This window comes from Pristis pectinata, chromosome 18, assembly GCF_009764475.1.
Source record: "Pristis pectinata isolate sPriPec2 chromosome 18, sPriPec2.1.pri, whole genome shotgun sequence".
NCBI classification, from domain to species: domain Eukaryota; kingdom Metazoa; phylum Chordata; class Chondrichthyes; order Rhinopristiformes; family Pristidae; genus Pristis; species Pristis pectinata.
The window spans coordinates 14,787,360-14,804,798 of record NC_067422.1 but is presented as its reverse complement, the minus strand read 5'-3'; the positions used below and the strand labels follow the sequence as shown (position 1 = coordinate 14,804,798).

The 17,439-nt window shown below is 39.7% G+C and overlaps 1 protein-coding gene across 1 annotated transcript in view; it reads left to right on the top strand.

The window, feature by feature from the left end:
• The first annotated feature begins 375 nt into the window (after window positions 1-375).
• LOC127579992 (transcription factor MafG) overlaps window positions 376-17,439 on the top strand; it is a 53,230-nt gene continuing 36,166 nt past the window's right edge. Inside the window, exon 1 of the mRNA XM_052033114.1 lies at window positions 376-543. The gene's annotated coding sequence lies outside the window, so the exon portion shown is untranslated. The remainder of the gene's footprint in view (window positions 544-17,439) is intronic.

Sequence of the window (17,439 nt, the reverse complement as noted above, 5' to 3'; positions counted from 1 at the left end):
AAACAATAACAGAATGCAAAATATGGTGTTGCAGTAACAGAGAAAGTGCAGTGCAAGTAGACAAATAAGTTGCAAGGGCCATGACGAGGTAGTTGGTTAGTATCCATGATGTTCTCATCAAGGTTATTTTTAATTAGGATGAATCTCTCTATCTCCATTGCCCTTAGAAGCAGTGAGATTCAGATCCATATCACTCCTTGAACTCCCCTTTAGTCCTTCTCCTTATGCCTCCCTCCTCCCAAGTTACTGAAAGGAGAAAGGTCCACTGGCAGGAGGTTCACGGAGGGTTGTAGGTGCAGTGTTAGCGACAGACTGTTGTTGGAGGGTGTACAGTGCCTGTGCCTTTAAAAGTTTGCCCGTTGCGTAGAGCTTCATGAATGAAGCCACATGACAAAACATCATCTGACGTCTGGCCTCGGCACAAGCGCAAACAACGAGTGGGGGGAAATTCCTTCAATTGCAAAAGGGGGAAAAACAGGCCCTTTGGCTGTTCAGGTCCGCTTCAAACCCACGTCGAAGGGTCGGGGAGCTTCTCAGGAGTCGGTGAGTAGGCGAAAGGTGGGGTTTGGTGGGATTAAGGGGGCAGAAAAGGCGCCGTGTTTTGCTGAGTGTGCAAACGCAATGAGTGTGTGTATGAGAGGGAGGGAGGGAGAGAGCTGCTGACTCATCAGCGGGTCACAGCAGCCTGAGTCAGGCAGCCTGGCCACTGGGTTTAGCAATGGAGGCAGAGCGGGGATTGAGGCTGCTTCATACTGAGAGACTGCTCTCTTCACCCCCCTCCCTCTCCCTGCTTCCCCCTTTCATGCCTTCGCTCACTCACTCTGGAACACACACACTGAGCAAGAGGCTGCTGCCTGACTCCAGATCTCCCCACACACTGAAACCAGTTACCATCCTTGATCTTCAATGGAGAGAGTAGGGCAGAGACAATGTGTAATCTGATAGCACTTGTCTGAAAATATATAACGTTCAGAGGAGAGCTGCTGACTCAGGGTACAGACTCTGGCAGCAGACTGCTGTCCTGTATGGGATAAAAAGGGGAAATGATCATTCTGGTAATTTATGTGCATCTGACTGGGTTCTTTATTTATTAGGTAATTTGGGAAGAAGTAACTGCTCGGGAATAGTTCACGTTTTTTGAGAATATGCAGATCTTTTAGGAAAAGGATACCATTTGGGAAAAATACACTTCATTTTTTTTGTGCAAAGCTAATCAATGGAATAGTCTCAATGTGGGATTTGAATGTGTGCGAAATAAACCTGCCGACTCAGCTCTGATTAGTGAATATACACCAATATACTGAGTAATGGATTCAGTGAGATAGATGGTTCACAGACTTGTGGCATTGGCACAAAATATGAGTGTAGACATCAGTTGGGAAAACAGGACTTGTCTTTTGGGTCTCGCGGTAATCCTGCTGTAATGGGTACAGAAAAGTGATCCTTGTGCACTGCCCAGTTGAATTATTATTGTGACTCAAGTCTGGCATTTTATGGTGCCAAAGTATGATGATTATATTTTAATTGTTTGTGTAAATACTTTATAAATGCACTTTCAGGTATATACAAGAAGTGACCCTTGTTAAGTTTTCATGGTACTCTCATTTAATCAAGGGGAAGCTTTGTTAAAATTCATGAAAAAGTTACACTTGTACCAGTTTCATAATGAAAGTTTTCTGTGTGATGAATTCTCTTAATTGTTGCACGTTATGATTTTGCACTTCTGTGTGAATTTTGAAGTTGTCTTTTCACAGAAAGTTCTCCCAACTTTTTGATTCTTTAGCTGCTAGCATACCACATGATGGCAGTTATTAAACTTGTCTGATGCCTTTTTTTGTGTAACATGTGTTCCATTTGTTCACAGGAGTAATTTTGGGAAGTCTTAAAAGATTCTATTAGGAAACTATAAAAGTATATTTAATATTTTTCTTTAAATCTAATCCTAATGGGGAGGGAGTTAATTGCTGTAATTCAATCTGTAGACTTTGCTGACACTAGTAAATTACATGAGCTTCACTTCATCAGTTCGATATGATCCTTTTCACTGGGTGAATTACAGCCTTGTTAAACTTCCCAAGCATCTGCTCATTGCGCGCATTGGGTAGAGGAAGTCTGATTCATTCGCACTTGACCAAACTTTATAACTTTAGAAAAGGGGAGAAAAACAGATTTATTAAGTATGATCAATTATGGGTAGCAGTATATCAAATTTCATTTTTAGCAATGTATTCCTTCTGTATAGAGTCACCATACAAGGAAACTTTATGTTGACAATTGATGCCCTACTGTTGCTTTTTCTGATTTCAAAACTTAGTGTCACTAAATTATAGGAATTGTAAAAGATTAATTTAGACAAAATTAATGTTGGTTATGCCTGTTGCATATGAAATTGGTATAGATTTACAATTTGTTTTAGAGCTGTTATCATAGTTTTAACCAGAAATTATTTTTATCACAAATTAGGCATTTACGTTTTTACGTTTTGAATTTGAAGCACAGGACAATGTTTTCCAGATTTGTTCTTCATGTGTTTTTAAATTCATTTTCTGGGGTGTGGCTGTCACTGGCATGGCCAACCTTTATTGTCCAGCCAAAGAGAATGTGGTGGAGAACTGCCATCACCATTGTCCTTGGAATGAAGATATTCCGGTGATGGTGTTGGTGAGTTACAGAATTTTGACCCAGTTACTGTGAGTGAATGGTGAACTAAGTCTGACAGCTGTTCGATTTGGAGAGCAACCTGTAGGTGATGGTGCTCCCAAGAGCCTGCTGCCCTTGTTCCTCTTGATATTATTCTTGGTCTGTCTATAAGGCACTATAATTCTGATAATGCTGTCGTGCATATGAGCACAATGGCCGCATATCTGGATCTCATCTGAGTGAGGCTGTAGGACAGGGTGATATCCTGCATTTACTCACTCCCTTACAATTTTGCAAAACAAAAATCTTACATTTAATGCTAAAATTAATTCCAGTGTTTTGTTGTATTCTTAAATATAGAATTGTTATGCTATTATAAATAGTAGACAAAGCCTGGAATCACATGCATGCCATTTCAAATAACCTTTGATTTTTTAAAAAAAAAGTTCAAAGTGGATTCCTAAAGTTCAGTAAAAGTTGATCTACAGGTACCATTCAGGATGGAAAAACTTTTTTTTTTGCACCCTTTTAAGGTGGATTTTTATTGCGAAAGAAAATGCTGAGACCTCCTGTGCAGGGCAGCACCAAATTTAAAATGAGGCAAACCAATAATACCTAGTTTCAATTCATTTTAAACTCCTGATACTTTTTATAGAACATAGAAAAACTACAGCACAATTCAGGCCCTTCGGCCCACAAAGCTGTGCCGAACATGTCCCTACCCTAGAAAGTACTAGGCTTACAGAACATAAGCCCACCTTTCAACCAAGAAGTTCCACTATTGCAATCCTTGGAACGATTGGGTTAGAGAAGAGGCCTGGGTGATGATAAAGTGGAGGAATAACTTAAATGGACAAGGAAGGAAAATTTCCAGGAGCACCATTCAGAATTATACTGGGGGGAATGATCTTGTGACTGAGATGTTGGTAGTAAGTGAAGGAAATTAACAGTCTTGCAGGGTTGGATGATAGTAGTAGTAGTATCCCAATACAGTGGGCCAGTATTTGACAATGGGCTTGGTTACTCCGAGCTTTTGAGTTTTTGACCAGAAAAGAGAGGAGAATATAAGCAATGTGTAGATGAAGTTCCATTTGAGGCCTGGTAAGAGTTTTACAACCCTCCACTGTTCCCTCAAAATCCATTTGGTTAATGCACTAGGCTCTGATTTTGAATGCAAAATTTGAACTTTGCCCCAGGTGGGCTAGGACCATATTCAAATGAAGACAATGAGAAATTGAAATACAGTAAAAGCCAATTGATTGTCACCCTTTATGTAAACACAGATGTAGTAACTGAGCAGGATTAAGATGGTCGTTATTCATTGACCACAATGAGTTGGAGATGAGTCTGGGTATCTGAATCCGAGCAAACAGGCTGCTGATTTCACTCAGAAAAGGGACTGGAGGATATAAATAACTACAGGGATGTTTCCCTTAACAGATGTGAGAATTTACAATGGAATAAGGAAGTGACAGAGGAATTAAACAATCAACTTCTATCTTCACAAAAAGCACAAAGTCCTGGAATTACTGGAGAATCGGGGATCTAGTGCAAACGAGGAAGCAGAAATTGATATTGGTAGAAAAGCTACTAGAGGAGTTGATGACATTGATAAAACTGATTAAATCCAGAGAATCCAATGATCTATATCCTAGAGTTTTGTTAGAGATGGTGGATGCACTGGTTAAAATCATCCAAAATTCTATACATTCTGGAATAGTTTCTGCAGAGATTAGTAAATGCAACTCCACTAGAGAGTGAGATAGACAGGGAATTACTGACCTGTTAGCCTGATGGAGATAGTTGGGGAAATGTTGGAACCTATAATAAAGGATGTGATATCAAGATGATTAGAAAATAATATAATTGAGCTGAGCCAGCGAGGTTTTTGAAAGGGAAATCATATTTGATTAATCTGTTAGAGTTCTTTGGGGATACATTTAGTAGCGTTGATGATAGGGGATAGATGGATGTGTGGGTTTGGATTTAGAAAAGCTTTTGATAAGACCCCAGATAGGAGATTGGTGAACAAGGTTAGAGCTCATGGAATTGGGGATGATGATCTGGTATGATGAATTGAGAGTTGTTTAACAGGTAGAATAGTCTCACTCATGTTGGCAGGCTACTGCAGGGATTGGTGCTTGGATCCCAACAATTCACAACTGAATACAACATGTACAAGTTGATGATATTAAACTAAGTGAGAATTTTAGTACCGATGAGGATACAAAGACTCTTTAAGGGAATAGAAACAGGCTAAACAAGTAGGCAGCAGCTTGGTAAATGGAGTACAATGTGGAAAAATGAGGAATTCACTTTGGAAGGAAAAAACAAATTGTGAGTTTGTTAAATGGTAAGAGATTGGGAAATGTTGATGTCCAAGGGGATCTGGGTGTCATTGAAAGTTAACATGCAGATACAGCAAACAGGAAAGCAAATGGTATGTTGCCCTTTATTGCAAGAGCATTTGCATGTGTGGGTAAAGGTGTCTTGCTACAATGATGCATCGCTGTACAGAGATCACACCTGGAGTATTCGATACAATTTTTGTCTCCTTGCCTTGCAGAGAAGGTTCAGGGCTGGTTACTGGGATGGCAGGTCTGTCACATGAGAAGAGATTGAGCAGGTTCTCTGGAATTCTCTCTCCTTCTGTTGGAGAGGTGACCTCACTGAAATGTACAAAATTCTTGGCTCGATGGCATGCATATGGGTAGGATGTTTATCATGACAGAGATAAAGGGTGTTGCAAAACAACAAATTTTACATCATGTAAGTCAGTGATAATAAACCTGATTTTGATTCTGAGAAGCTGGGTCGGAGACTTTATATAACATGCAGGCCATTTACAACTGAGATGAGAAGAAATTTCTTGACTAGGATGGGGAGAGGAGGAAACCTTGAGAATTTTCTACCCCAGAGTTCTATGGAGCCTCAATCATACACTGTTAGATTTCTGACTACTAGAAGAATCGAGGAATATGGGGATTGCTAAGAAGATGGTGTCAAAGTAGAAAATCCACCATAATGTGCTGAATGGTGGAGCAGGCTTGAGGCACTGAATAGTGTGCTGCTGCTTCTATTTCTTATGTTCTTAAAAGCCAGGTTATTTTCTCCAGAAAATGCTTTGAGTGGTGGATAGTTGCATGTAAATTTTTGTGCAAAATATCTCTGCTATTTACAGCATTATGGTCACCAAGCTTTCATTAAGGAGATTATCCAATCACCTTCATTTGGGCTGGCTGTAGCATTGCAACTCTATATAGTCTTTAAATAAAACAACAGGACATCCTGAATGTGCAACTTTGAAGATGAACTAGTTTGGTAGTGTTTTACTGTATCCTGCTTATCCATGTAAAATCTAAGGTGTGTAAATGTCATGTTTACAGTTAAAAAATTCCATGAACTGGATTATGAAATCTGCTTTCGTAGATCTAGTCTTGAACTTGAATATTGGTTTAGAGAAGGTTTGCAAAACAAAGGTGCTATATCCAATGAATAAAGGATTGAAAATGCAGTGCGTGTGCATTTTTGTGGGTTTTTTAAATCCATAAATGTGATAGTGTGAAAAGTAAAACAATTTTTTTCAAAGTTTAATTAATGAAAAAAGTCATAAGATCATCAGGTGATGTTTATGGAGAGGAGGAATGAGTTAACATTTCATATTTAGATTCTGTCAGAACTGAAGAATCTAACCCGAAACCTACATTAATGCTATTCGTATATGCTGATTGACCTACAGAGTATTTCCAGCCTTTTATATCTAACATCTTGTGTATTTTGGCATTTTGTTTGCTTCCTGTAGCTTAGAAACTATCGGTTGAAGCTTTTGTACAGTAAGTGGTGTATGTAAATTTACTGTGAAAACACTGATATTCACAAAGCAAGACTTAAACTTTGCATGTGTGCAGTTGATAACTGCCACTGTCTGTCCTTCCTTCCTTCCTTCCTGAACAGCAACAGATAGCAGTTTCTGTTTGGAGGTTTTGCATGTTGAGCTACAGAAACTAAATGTGCTATTGTTAGGGCTCCCTTTTTTTCAGTTGTGCTTTTTTTATTATTGAGTTTGGAGAGGTTAGTGGGATATTTCTTCTGGATTCCAATAGTTTTTTGCCCCCGAATTGTCCTGATTCCTATTATATTTCAAGTTTTTAATGCTGGCACTGCCGATTTTTGCCTGGATTTAAAATGTAGATGCTGTGCTTGAGATCCCCAAAAAATCTAGATTTCTTTTATTATTTTGTGGAGTCCATATCTAATGCTTTCCATACCCTCACACCAGAGACGATAATTATAATGTGTTTATTTCACCTATTGGAGAATTTTGACTTAACATGTTAAAAGTTTAGTGAAAGCTTTTGATTTTAATTCTGAAAAGTCAACTGGGAACCTGTAAAGTTAATCACTCGGGTAAACCAAAATACATTCTTGTAATACTGAATAGTTGCTATACTATTTCATCCCTTCTCATCTCATCTGGATGGATTAGACAGGAGCATTCAGTACCTGTGCACTATTTCCACTCCATGCCTTTCTTTTACATTTGTATGCCAATGATAAATCCCCTAACCCTTTACCTCACCCCCCACCCCACCACTGCTTTCCCCTTGCAGTGAGACTTGGCTGTGGTTTTCTGTCCAGTGCATCACTTGATGGACTTTCTGAAGTTGCTGTCATTTTATTACTTGCTCTGATCTAGTCAAGTAATTTTATTGTTGGAACTTAGCTGTGCCAGGTATCAAATTTGGTAATTGCTATATCATGAGAAAATGTAGTATGTTGGAAAAGCCTCATGTTTCTGGGGGGAAGGGGGGGCGCAAAAGAATTTTCAAGTATGTAATAATATTGAAGTAACTGGTAGTGGATTGCAATGCCTTTGTCATTTTTTGCTGCATCAAGTTGTTTGAGCAGAATTAGATTGAAGTGTATCACTAAAATATGATGTTTATATTTTCCTGTCAACAGTGTTGACATACCAGTGTGCCACGTTATTTGTGGTAATTGCCACACAAGCACAACTGAGAACAGGGCAGAGAGGTGTAACATTACCCCAGAGCAAGTGCCTCCGAGTTGTTTCTGTTTGAGCTAGTGTTTGGATATAGAGCCACAAGGGCTAGTTTTCTTCCTTTTCAAAGTGGGAGAAAGGACCATCATTTTATTAGGGAATATTGTAACATTCTCCTTGTACTTTGAACTTGACTCTACATCCAAGGTGTGTTGGAGAGAACAGGTTATGTTTGTGTAGCAATGGAACAGTAAATGGGAAATATAATATTTAGGTGGAGTTGCTGATTCATCTAGATTGCACAATTCAGCAAATGCCATCCAACACCCCACCCACTCAATCTACAGTGAAAGATTGCATAGTGTTTGGAATGTGATGGTGTTCATTTATGTACAGAGTCTATTGGAAACTCTTGGGCCTCCACTGCAGAATCCATCTTGCCCGATCACTGTCTTTATCTACTCCACTGCAAAATCTACTTTCAAATCTTCTGGATTTTTGAAGGCAAGTGCCTTTCTGTCATTTGGTAATATGGTGAGATTTGTTAATATGGATTGAGCTTGTTTTGAAGAGACTTGAACAACAAAGAAGCAGGCAAGGAAGGCTTCAATTTAAGGGTGAACTCGTGTAGGGCTTGATGAAGCAGTGGTTTTAGGCTTGCAGGAAATTGGCTTCCTGTGATGCATGTTGCTGGCATTCATCGAAATTATTGGGTGCAATGTGACTCTTTATTTTTCACAAACTTTTGGTTAAAGTTTAATTGTTTACCTCGGAGATTCTTGTGCACTTTTTTTCCCAAGTGAAAGTAATACTCGGTCATGTGATAACTGTCGTGGTGGTTTTTAGACTAAACTATACTGAATAGTGGAGTTAAGTAGATCTGCCACGATCTTACTGAATGGTGGAGCGGGTTTGGGGCGTTCGTATTTTGGCCTACTATTTTGTATGTAATATAACTACGTAATACAACTTGTTTTTCTTGATCCTTGAAGGAAATGCTTAATTTGAAAATGATTCAATGACTTTTTTTCCATGTTGTGATGACTGTAAAGCCAGCAAGAGCTAAGGTGTTGCCATTGCTGTGAGGTATTTGAACCCATGTGGTTTTACTTCTGTATTTACTTAGATTTAGGTGCAGGCAGTGGTCCCTTGGTTGGAAGGTTCGCATTTTGTAATAAAATAGCCTTGAATGTCTGTTTTCACTGGCGTGTGCCGTCCATTTTTTTAATTCAAAGTATCAGCTTCAGGCAAAACTGCAGCCAAGCCTATGAGTCAGCAGATTGTGGTTTAAGACCCAGCCCAGGATTTGAGGCCATAATCAAAGCTGACCCTTGAATACCCATTCAGTTTGGATGTGTTTAACCAAGGCTCTATCTGCTCAATTGGGTGGAGATGAAAGCTCTTATGGGACCATTCGGGAAAAGCAAGAAAGGAAAAGAGCTTCATGCCATGCGGAGAGCATTTGGAAAATTTACTTTGCAATGTCTTGCAATGCTTAAATGTAAAATAAAAGATTTGGCAGTCAAATTTGTGCAGAGGAAGCTCTCACAATGTGTTTTGGTAATATCAGTTCATGGTTAAATATTGGTCAGGACATCTGCTTTTCTTTAAAAGAATGCCATCAGATTGTTTAAGTTGCAGAGGTTGTTAAACTCGTATACCCTAATGATGAAGAATAGAATGCTAGAGTTGTATTACTAGTTATCTTCTTCACATATGAACATTTTTGTAGTGTCCAGCTTGTAGGTCCTTTTCCCAAGGCTGCAGGATCTCCAATTGGTACATATCATCATAACGCAGTTGGCTCTAATATGTAAATATAAAGTTTTATAATTAACTGGGGCAGTTCCGCTTTTTCTGACCAATAGATATCCCTCAACCAACATCAGTAAAACAGATTTATCTGTTTCTTTTGTGGAACTTGGCTGCCATATTTCTCTACACCACAAACTACTGACTGTTGTACAACTCTATTCCATATGATCAAGTCCTGAGATAGTAAAAGTCACTTGTGTTAATGTGAGTACACAGATCCTTCCCCAGGTTCTGTTCCTGAGAACTGTTCGTAACCTGAACAGTTCACAAGTTGGAAATGAGTCCACAAACTGAGTTCCCACTTGGCAGAGATGCCTGCAGACCCACGGCAGTCAGCAAATCCATGCCGCCGGTCTCCCAAGTGCTCATTCATATGTACCGGCTGTACAGAAGTTGGGCACTTGTAAGTTGGGAAGGACCTGTACTTATTTCAAATGGATATTTGTACAAATTCTACCCCTCTGGTCATTATTAAAAGTTGCTTAATTGGTTAAATTGTTCATTATTTTGACTTTGAATGATTTTTGCTGTTGTCTTATATTGGTGGAGAAAAAGTAAAGGGGTGGGGAAGTTGATGCCCAGTGATGTACAATGAATGTGAGGGTGGGGGAGCTAAGGCTATGGCTCCTTAATATGCTGTGGTGTTTCACTGTCTTGGTAACCCACACAGTGCATGCTGCACTTCTCTCTGCCAGCCCTGTGGCCATAAGTGCTTTTTAATAGACACTTGAGTATTTGCGTATTTAACATTAATGAATAAAGACTACAATGGACTCATTGTAGCTTGATTTGCAATGAGGACAGTACAATTTACTTATCAATATCATTACCACAGGGCACTTGTTTCTGGTTATTTTTTTCAAAATTAAACTGTTGAGATATGACAAAGATAACATGGCTCTTTGAAAGCATAAGCTAATAAAACCAGGACTCAAATGTCAGCTTAGTTACAATTTAATCTGCCCAGGACCACACAAATATTTCGAGATTTTGATGCTTTGAACAATGTGAAAACCCCTCTGTAGAGAAATACTTTTCTTCTAGTTGAAATTGAGAAGATTTGACACTGATCTATGCTCTCTGGTATATTGGACTTGGGTAGTCTATTAACATCAGTTGATTTGGGAAGCCCTGTGCAGCTGGGAAATTGTTTCAGATGTTTAAACGGAGATTTGCTAGTAACTGCCCCCCACCTTGTGCTGTTTTTGTAATTGAGGCTGTTGCTTTCACACAGATGCTTGGTGTTATCTACAGTACCTTTTTAAGTGAGCTCATGCAGCCTGTAGCCAACATAGGCGTGTATGCAATAATTATATTTGTCAGATCAGTTATCTGGTTCCCCATAAATGAACAGATGGACTTCCCTGTTACAATTGTTTCTTGAAAATTGGCACAATTCTGCACTGGTGGCCTGAATTTGCTGCTTAGGGTGCCCTATGTGGCAAGATTGCTGTTTCAATTGGCAATTGATTTCTCATCTTAAAGGAGGGCTGTGGGATAAGACCCAGGTATGAAGAGTACAGCCCCGCTTGGAATTAAAAATTGTTGATGGTTGGCATGGTCTTGTTGGGCTGCTGGTCCTGTTTCTGTGCTGTAATGCTCTGGCTCTAAAACCTTTCAAAGGGAAACCATATTTGATTGATTTCAAAGTGGAGGCACAGAACTGTTGTATAAATGGATGATGTATCTATCTAAGCTTCCAGAAACATGCTTATTGATTTAGCCATGTAGTTCATGGAAACCTGCAGTCTGGAAGGGGGTTGTTTTTCCCCAATAGCTATGCACTTCCCCCTTCCCCTGCCATTTCAAGCACCTGATCCCCTTCTTCAAAGTTACTTATGAGTCTTCCTCCACCACTTCTGTGGACAATACTTCCAGATCATGTGAATTTATTGCTTCTCTTTTAATGAAATCTCTGGTCCTTTTGCCAAAGCTTCAAAAGTCTGCATTTTTCTTTAACCTATTGATAAGGTAGGAATTTTGACAAATATTTGAGCTGTAAAGAACTGTACCTGGGTGTGCATTTCAGATTCTGACTCCAGTCTTTTTTTTCCCCCAAGCTTCAGTGATGCTGGGTGAATGCCCACACGCAATTTTGTTAATCCTCCTGTTCACTATGTTTCCTGTGAGCTTATTGTCCTAGTTTAATTTGAAGTTCGTTCATTTATTTAACAGTATTTGTGTGCATGTAAATTTTGCAGCCTGAGTCATTGCACATTAATGGTAGAATCTGTAATGTGAACATTTTTGTTCTCTGCATTCATGCAAGTGCTCTTCATTTGGTGTTTCCTTAAAAGCACATTTGGGAACCGCTTGTGCTCTTTGAATTCAAAATTAAAAGCACCTTGACCCACTTCTCAAATCTGCAATGTCCTATTTTAATAGGAATAGATGTCCTGCTTTGTACATACTTGACTTTGTCTTCAATCAGTATTGTATAGTTTTTAATGTTTCACACTGTCGGGGCTTGTATTATATTTTTGAACACATTTTGGCAATTTCACTTTGTGTGTATATCATGCAGTGTGCTGCTAGTAACATTCCCTGTAGCGTGTACTGGGTTATTCTTAGTAACTGATGCCATCTTTTCCTTGTGGATCCAGTGTTGTTCTATTTGGATTTTGAGTCTGAGCTGCATTTTGGCCTCTGTTTGTTTAGTGCTGCTATATCTTTGTGGATATAAATCACTGTGTTGGTTAATGGTCCTGACATGGACCCTTGTGATCACAGTTATAGAGCATGGAAACAGGCCCTTCAGCCCATCAAGCCCATACACACTATCAAACGCCCATTTACACTAATCCCATTCTATTCTTGCTGCATTCTCATCAATTCCCTTTGCATTCTACCACTCACCTAAATACTAGAGACTATTTACAGTGGTCCATTAGCCTACTAACTCTTTCTTTGGAATGTGGTGGGAAAGTGGCGCATCCAGAGCAAACCCACACAGTCATAAGAGGAAGTGCAAACTCCACACATTTGGCACCAGAGATCAGAAATGAACCTGGGTTGTTGGATCTGTGACTAGGTGTGCCACCTGATGTGTAAAAGAGTTAAAATCCAACAGTCAAATATGTATTGCTGCAAGATAACTAGTGCTAAGTTTTCTCCTCTGGATTGAGATGGACTCTTTGTTCATAGCTTTTGGCCCCTTCTCCAAAAACTACTTCGGGAAAGGTTAAAATCTTGCACACTGACCTGGATAATTCCTTATGCCTGATCTATTACTGTGAAGAATGTTCCAAGAAGTTTAGGCAATCCCTAAAAAATGTCCAGATGGGCAATATGTCAACATCCCCTTCCATCCCCAAGGTACTTAACAGGCGCTTCAGAACAAAAATTTGGTACCAAGATCCAAAAAAGGATTTGAGGACAAAAGCAAATATTGAAGAGCTTTTTGAAGTGTTAATAAGAGAAAGTGATGTAGAGGGGCAAAGTGTGTTTGGAAGGGAAGTCTTGAGCTTGGGACCTTGATAGCTGAAGGCATGGTGTACAATGAAGAGGTTCAAAACAGGGCATGTGCAAAATATCAGAATTGAAGGGATGCAGGTACCTTGGGGTTGGAAAGATATTAATGAGGTATGGAGGGATTTTAAAAGCAAGGCATTGTAGATCGTGAAAGGAGCAATGGGTGAAGGAAATTTTGGTATGGAATACAGGAAGCGGAGTTTTGGTTGTGCTCATGTTTATGGAAGAAGATCAACCATGATTATGTGGACTTGGGTCAAAGGGTCTGTTTCCATGCTGTGTGATTTCTGACTCCATAGTGGAATAGTTGAGGCTTGGATGAGGGTTTCACCAGCAGCTTGGCAGAGGCAGAGATGTTCAGGTGCTATGAAGGTGAAAGTAGACAGCCTTTGTGCTGATACTGATATGTGGGCAGGAGCTTGTCTTGGGATCTACATTGCTGCAGGGAGGCTGGTTCTATCTCAAAAGTTTGCCAGGGTTGGGGATGAAGCGGATGGTTAAGGAATGCCTTTTATGTTGGGTTCCAGGGAAAATGTCTTCGGCCATATCAAAATCCTCAGTTGAAGGAAATTTTGGCTGATGCAGTAATAGGTATCTGACCTTTTGGTGGCTGGCATTGTATTTTTGGATCTCACTGAGGAGCAGCATGTATCTGAAACATAGGAGTGGTCCAAAGACACATCCTCAGCAGCTACCAGAGGTAAGTGTCTGAGTGCATGAAGGGAAGCCAATGCAGGTGATTCTCTGGCCACAGTGGATTAAGAATGGAATAAATGAACAGCAAAATTGCCCAGCTGGATGGTATTGGAGGAGGATGATCTGGTCAATTATGCAGAGGTTTCAGATCAAGTCTGGAAGGATGAGGGGGGATAATTTGTCACAGTAGGGCAGGATGCTGCTTGTGACTTTAACGAGAACTAATTTGTACAGTGGGAGGAGATGAAACCTGATTTCAAGAATTTCAAATGAGATCCTGGTAATGACAGGCAGATCTGGGAGTCAACAGCACGTTGTAGGACCTTGGAGGGGAAAGAGAAGGACTGTGGTTTCAAGAGCGAAGGTTGGTGTCTGTCGGATAACGATGGTAAACTGGAAAAGGAAAGTACGACAGGAACAAGAATATTAATATCGGCCAACTCAGCCAGAAGGGGATGTTGGGTGGTCTTTTGTTCACTGGGATTGTTGAGGGAGTAAGAGGTGTGTCTGATGGACAGGTTGATGTGAAAGGAGAGGAGGGAAAATGGGGGGAAAAATGTGACTTGAGGGTGAGTGCAGTGGAGAATTTTCAAGTCTGTCAGAGTATGATGGGGGCAGGGAGGGCAATGATAGACGTGGAAACAAATGGATTAATGGCAAAGAAATCCATTAGCTCCTTGTAATTGGTGAGGGAAGAAGAGGCAGTGAATGGGGACTTAAGGTAATGGTTTGCAGTAGAGGAAAGAAGCCAGGGATTAGTTTTTCATTCCAGGATGATCCTATAACAGTGGTCTTGGCAGACAAGAGCAAGATCCATTAATGCTTTTTGTGTTTCAGCCAAATCTGAGGGGGAAAAAAAATGGCTGCCATTTCTTCAGGTCTGTGTCTTGGACTTGCAAGAGGGGAAATGGCCAAGGTGAGAGCAAGTGGTTTAATGGGATGAAAGGTGGAAATAACTGAGAGAGATTGGCAGCTGCAGAAATAATGTGGTGAATGAAGGGCCTGATGTTAGACAATAAGGATTCTGACAGTACAGTTCCTAGTTGGAGAGTTTTTTTCCCTAGAGGTGTTTGAAGTAACTATGGAAAGAAGTGGTAAAGTTAACCACATAGATAATCATTGTAAATCCATTATTCTATCCCCTTACCTCAACAAAGTCTTAATTATTCTGTTTCATAATGTGGTGATATAATAGTCAACATGCACAAACAGCACATCCTGCACTTTCAGCAGATGCTAATCTGCACAGTCGGCTAAAATCTACACATTAAACACCTAAGCATCCTGGGATTTAACAACTTTAACCGTTTCTTTTGTATTTCATGGTCTGCATTGCAGATGCACAAGCCATAAGTAAAAATAAAATAAGTTTAAACCTTTTGAGACTAAAGCAAATCCTTGTGCTGTTTGTCTGTACATGCAAGTCTTTTCCAAATGATGTTCTATTTGGAGAGAACAACATTAACCCTTTGTGCCATAGCTCAGGCTTGGGTATGTTTGAAGAGTGTCTGGGCAGTCTCTGGCAGACAACTGCAAGGGTCACACTTGCAGTTGTCTGCCAGAGACCTGAGAGCAAAGTATATCACTCAGGCTAAAACCCCAATCTGGATGGTTGAAGAAAACAGTTTAAGAAAAAGAAGATGGTAGATCTACCTCAGCTCTTGGGAATAAAGTAAAAACAATTTTGTCCGAACTTTTGTTCAGTTTTGTTTCAAATTTTAAAAATTTTAAGTTGAGTTTGATGGCCAACCTGAAGCCACTATTGGAAGTTCCCAGGGATGTATAGAACCTGGCAGCAGTTGTCCTCTGCACGAGAAAATGGCAGTTCATTAGATTATCCATCTGTACATTTGGCAGACCCGTTTTTACTCTTCCTGAGGTTCTTAATTCTGTTACATATAGAAATCATTGCTGCTTCCTTTTTATTTTCAAACTCTTCCCCCCACTGAGCAACCAGCCACATGTTCATAAACCAGAATAAAACAGCTTTTTGAAAGAGCAAGATTTTTCTATTAAGAATTTGACATTTTAATGCAATTTATTAAAATATTCTTCATGTAGTAGGAACTGGAAACAGTTTGAGCAGGGCAAAGTTTCCATTTGGCAGTATTTTTTAGTGGAAATTGTGATAACCCTTTTGGAAGCTGTGGGCGCATTTTTGATTTGGGGAGCTGTTTATAAGTGGGCATGTTTACCATTTCCTCATTCCTCCCTGTATTTTGACATACTTTTTGTATTTAACTGTGCATAACTCTAATGTGGAGGATGTGGTTGTGATAGGGAGTAGAAAGAAAGAGCTTTGCTGAGTTTCCCAACTCCATGCACTTGTATGAATCAAAAGGAAGCAATTGTCCTAGTTACATTCTCCTTGGCCTAGATAGAACCGAACTGCTGTCAGGTGTGGAGATACAGCATAGGAGATCGTTTTGGGGAAAAGTATTGTTTTCACAATTACCTGTCGTCCTATAGTCTAGTCAGAATGTATGACCTTGTATTAAATTGGCAAAAACCAGTTGGTCCTTATAGTACAGACTCCATTTTGTGTTGTTGTAGATGGGAAGAAGAAAGAATTTAATTGCAAGGGCAATGCTAAATTTGTGTCGGGGCTAAATCTTTTCCTTGCTTCACTGTAAATTGAGCCATTTAACTTTTATGGATGTCTAAGGTTAATTACTTGCATTCGTGACAGTGGTACTAGACTACCTCCCAGAAAATGAAGATCTAATGTGCTTCAATAAGAGAAAAAGTGACATTAAAACTTGATCTTTTTTTTTGCCCTGAAGAATGAGGGAATAGTTTTGATTCCTGCAAATGGAGTGTCAGGTGATAACTCGATTATTCTGAACACTTCCTTTTGAAGGATATCTTGGTTTAAAAGTGATTGATGCTGTAATGTGGTAGTGCACACAGTTAAATAATCTGGGTAACCACCGACCAGCTTTCGACCACAGATGCAAGTTTACTGCCCTAAACTTAAACTGGCCTTGTGAGTTTTTTTTAGTAGTTCTTGCCAGAGCCAGCATTAAGCTACCTGTTTGTTTCCTTAACAATATTTATTGCAGCTGCTTAAATGCACAGCAATATTCATCACTGAAAACAATAGCAAACAATATTTTGTTGAGTTTGGTAATAATTATTCTCCTTGCCACTTGCAAAAACAAAGCCAGACCAATCTTGAATCAAATATCAATCTCTACACGAAGGGATTCTTGTTTGAATGGCAGCAATTGCCTTAAATGAGACCATTCCATTCACTTTGCGGTCCTTTTGCAAAGATCGTATCAGGTTCAAAATTAAACGTTAAAGAGGCTGAGAGGTGACGTGATGGGGAAATATAACATTACAAGAGACATGGGGTAGAGAGTCAGAGTGCATATCCCATGGTAGGAGAGTCTAATTCTAAGATGGCATAGGTTCACGGTAGAAGGAGGAGGTTTAAAGGGGATCCCAGGGGTAAATTTTTCAAAGTAGTTGGTTTCTGCAATGAGCTGCCAGATGAGGTGGTGGAGGCAGGAACAGGAACAACACTTAAAAGGCATCTGGACAGGAACTTGAATGAGCAAAGTATAGAGGGATATGGAACTAATTCAGGCAAGTGAGGTCCGTGTCGATGGGCATGATGGTCGGCATAGACCCAGTGGGCGGAAGGGCCTTTCTCTAAGCTGCACAACTCAATGACTCTTAAGTAGTCTTTTTCCAATTTATAAACAAAAAACTAGGGTACAAATTGGCAGGATGTGGAAATAAAGGGAATTTCTTCTAACTTTGGGTTTAAAGTACATAGTTAGGATTGTTTAGTTGGAAAGAAACTGATG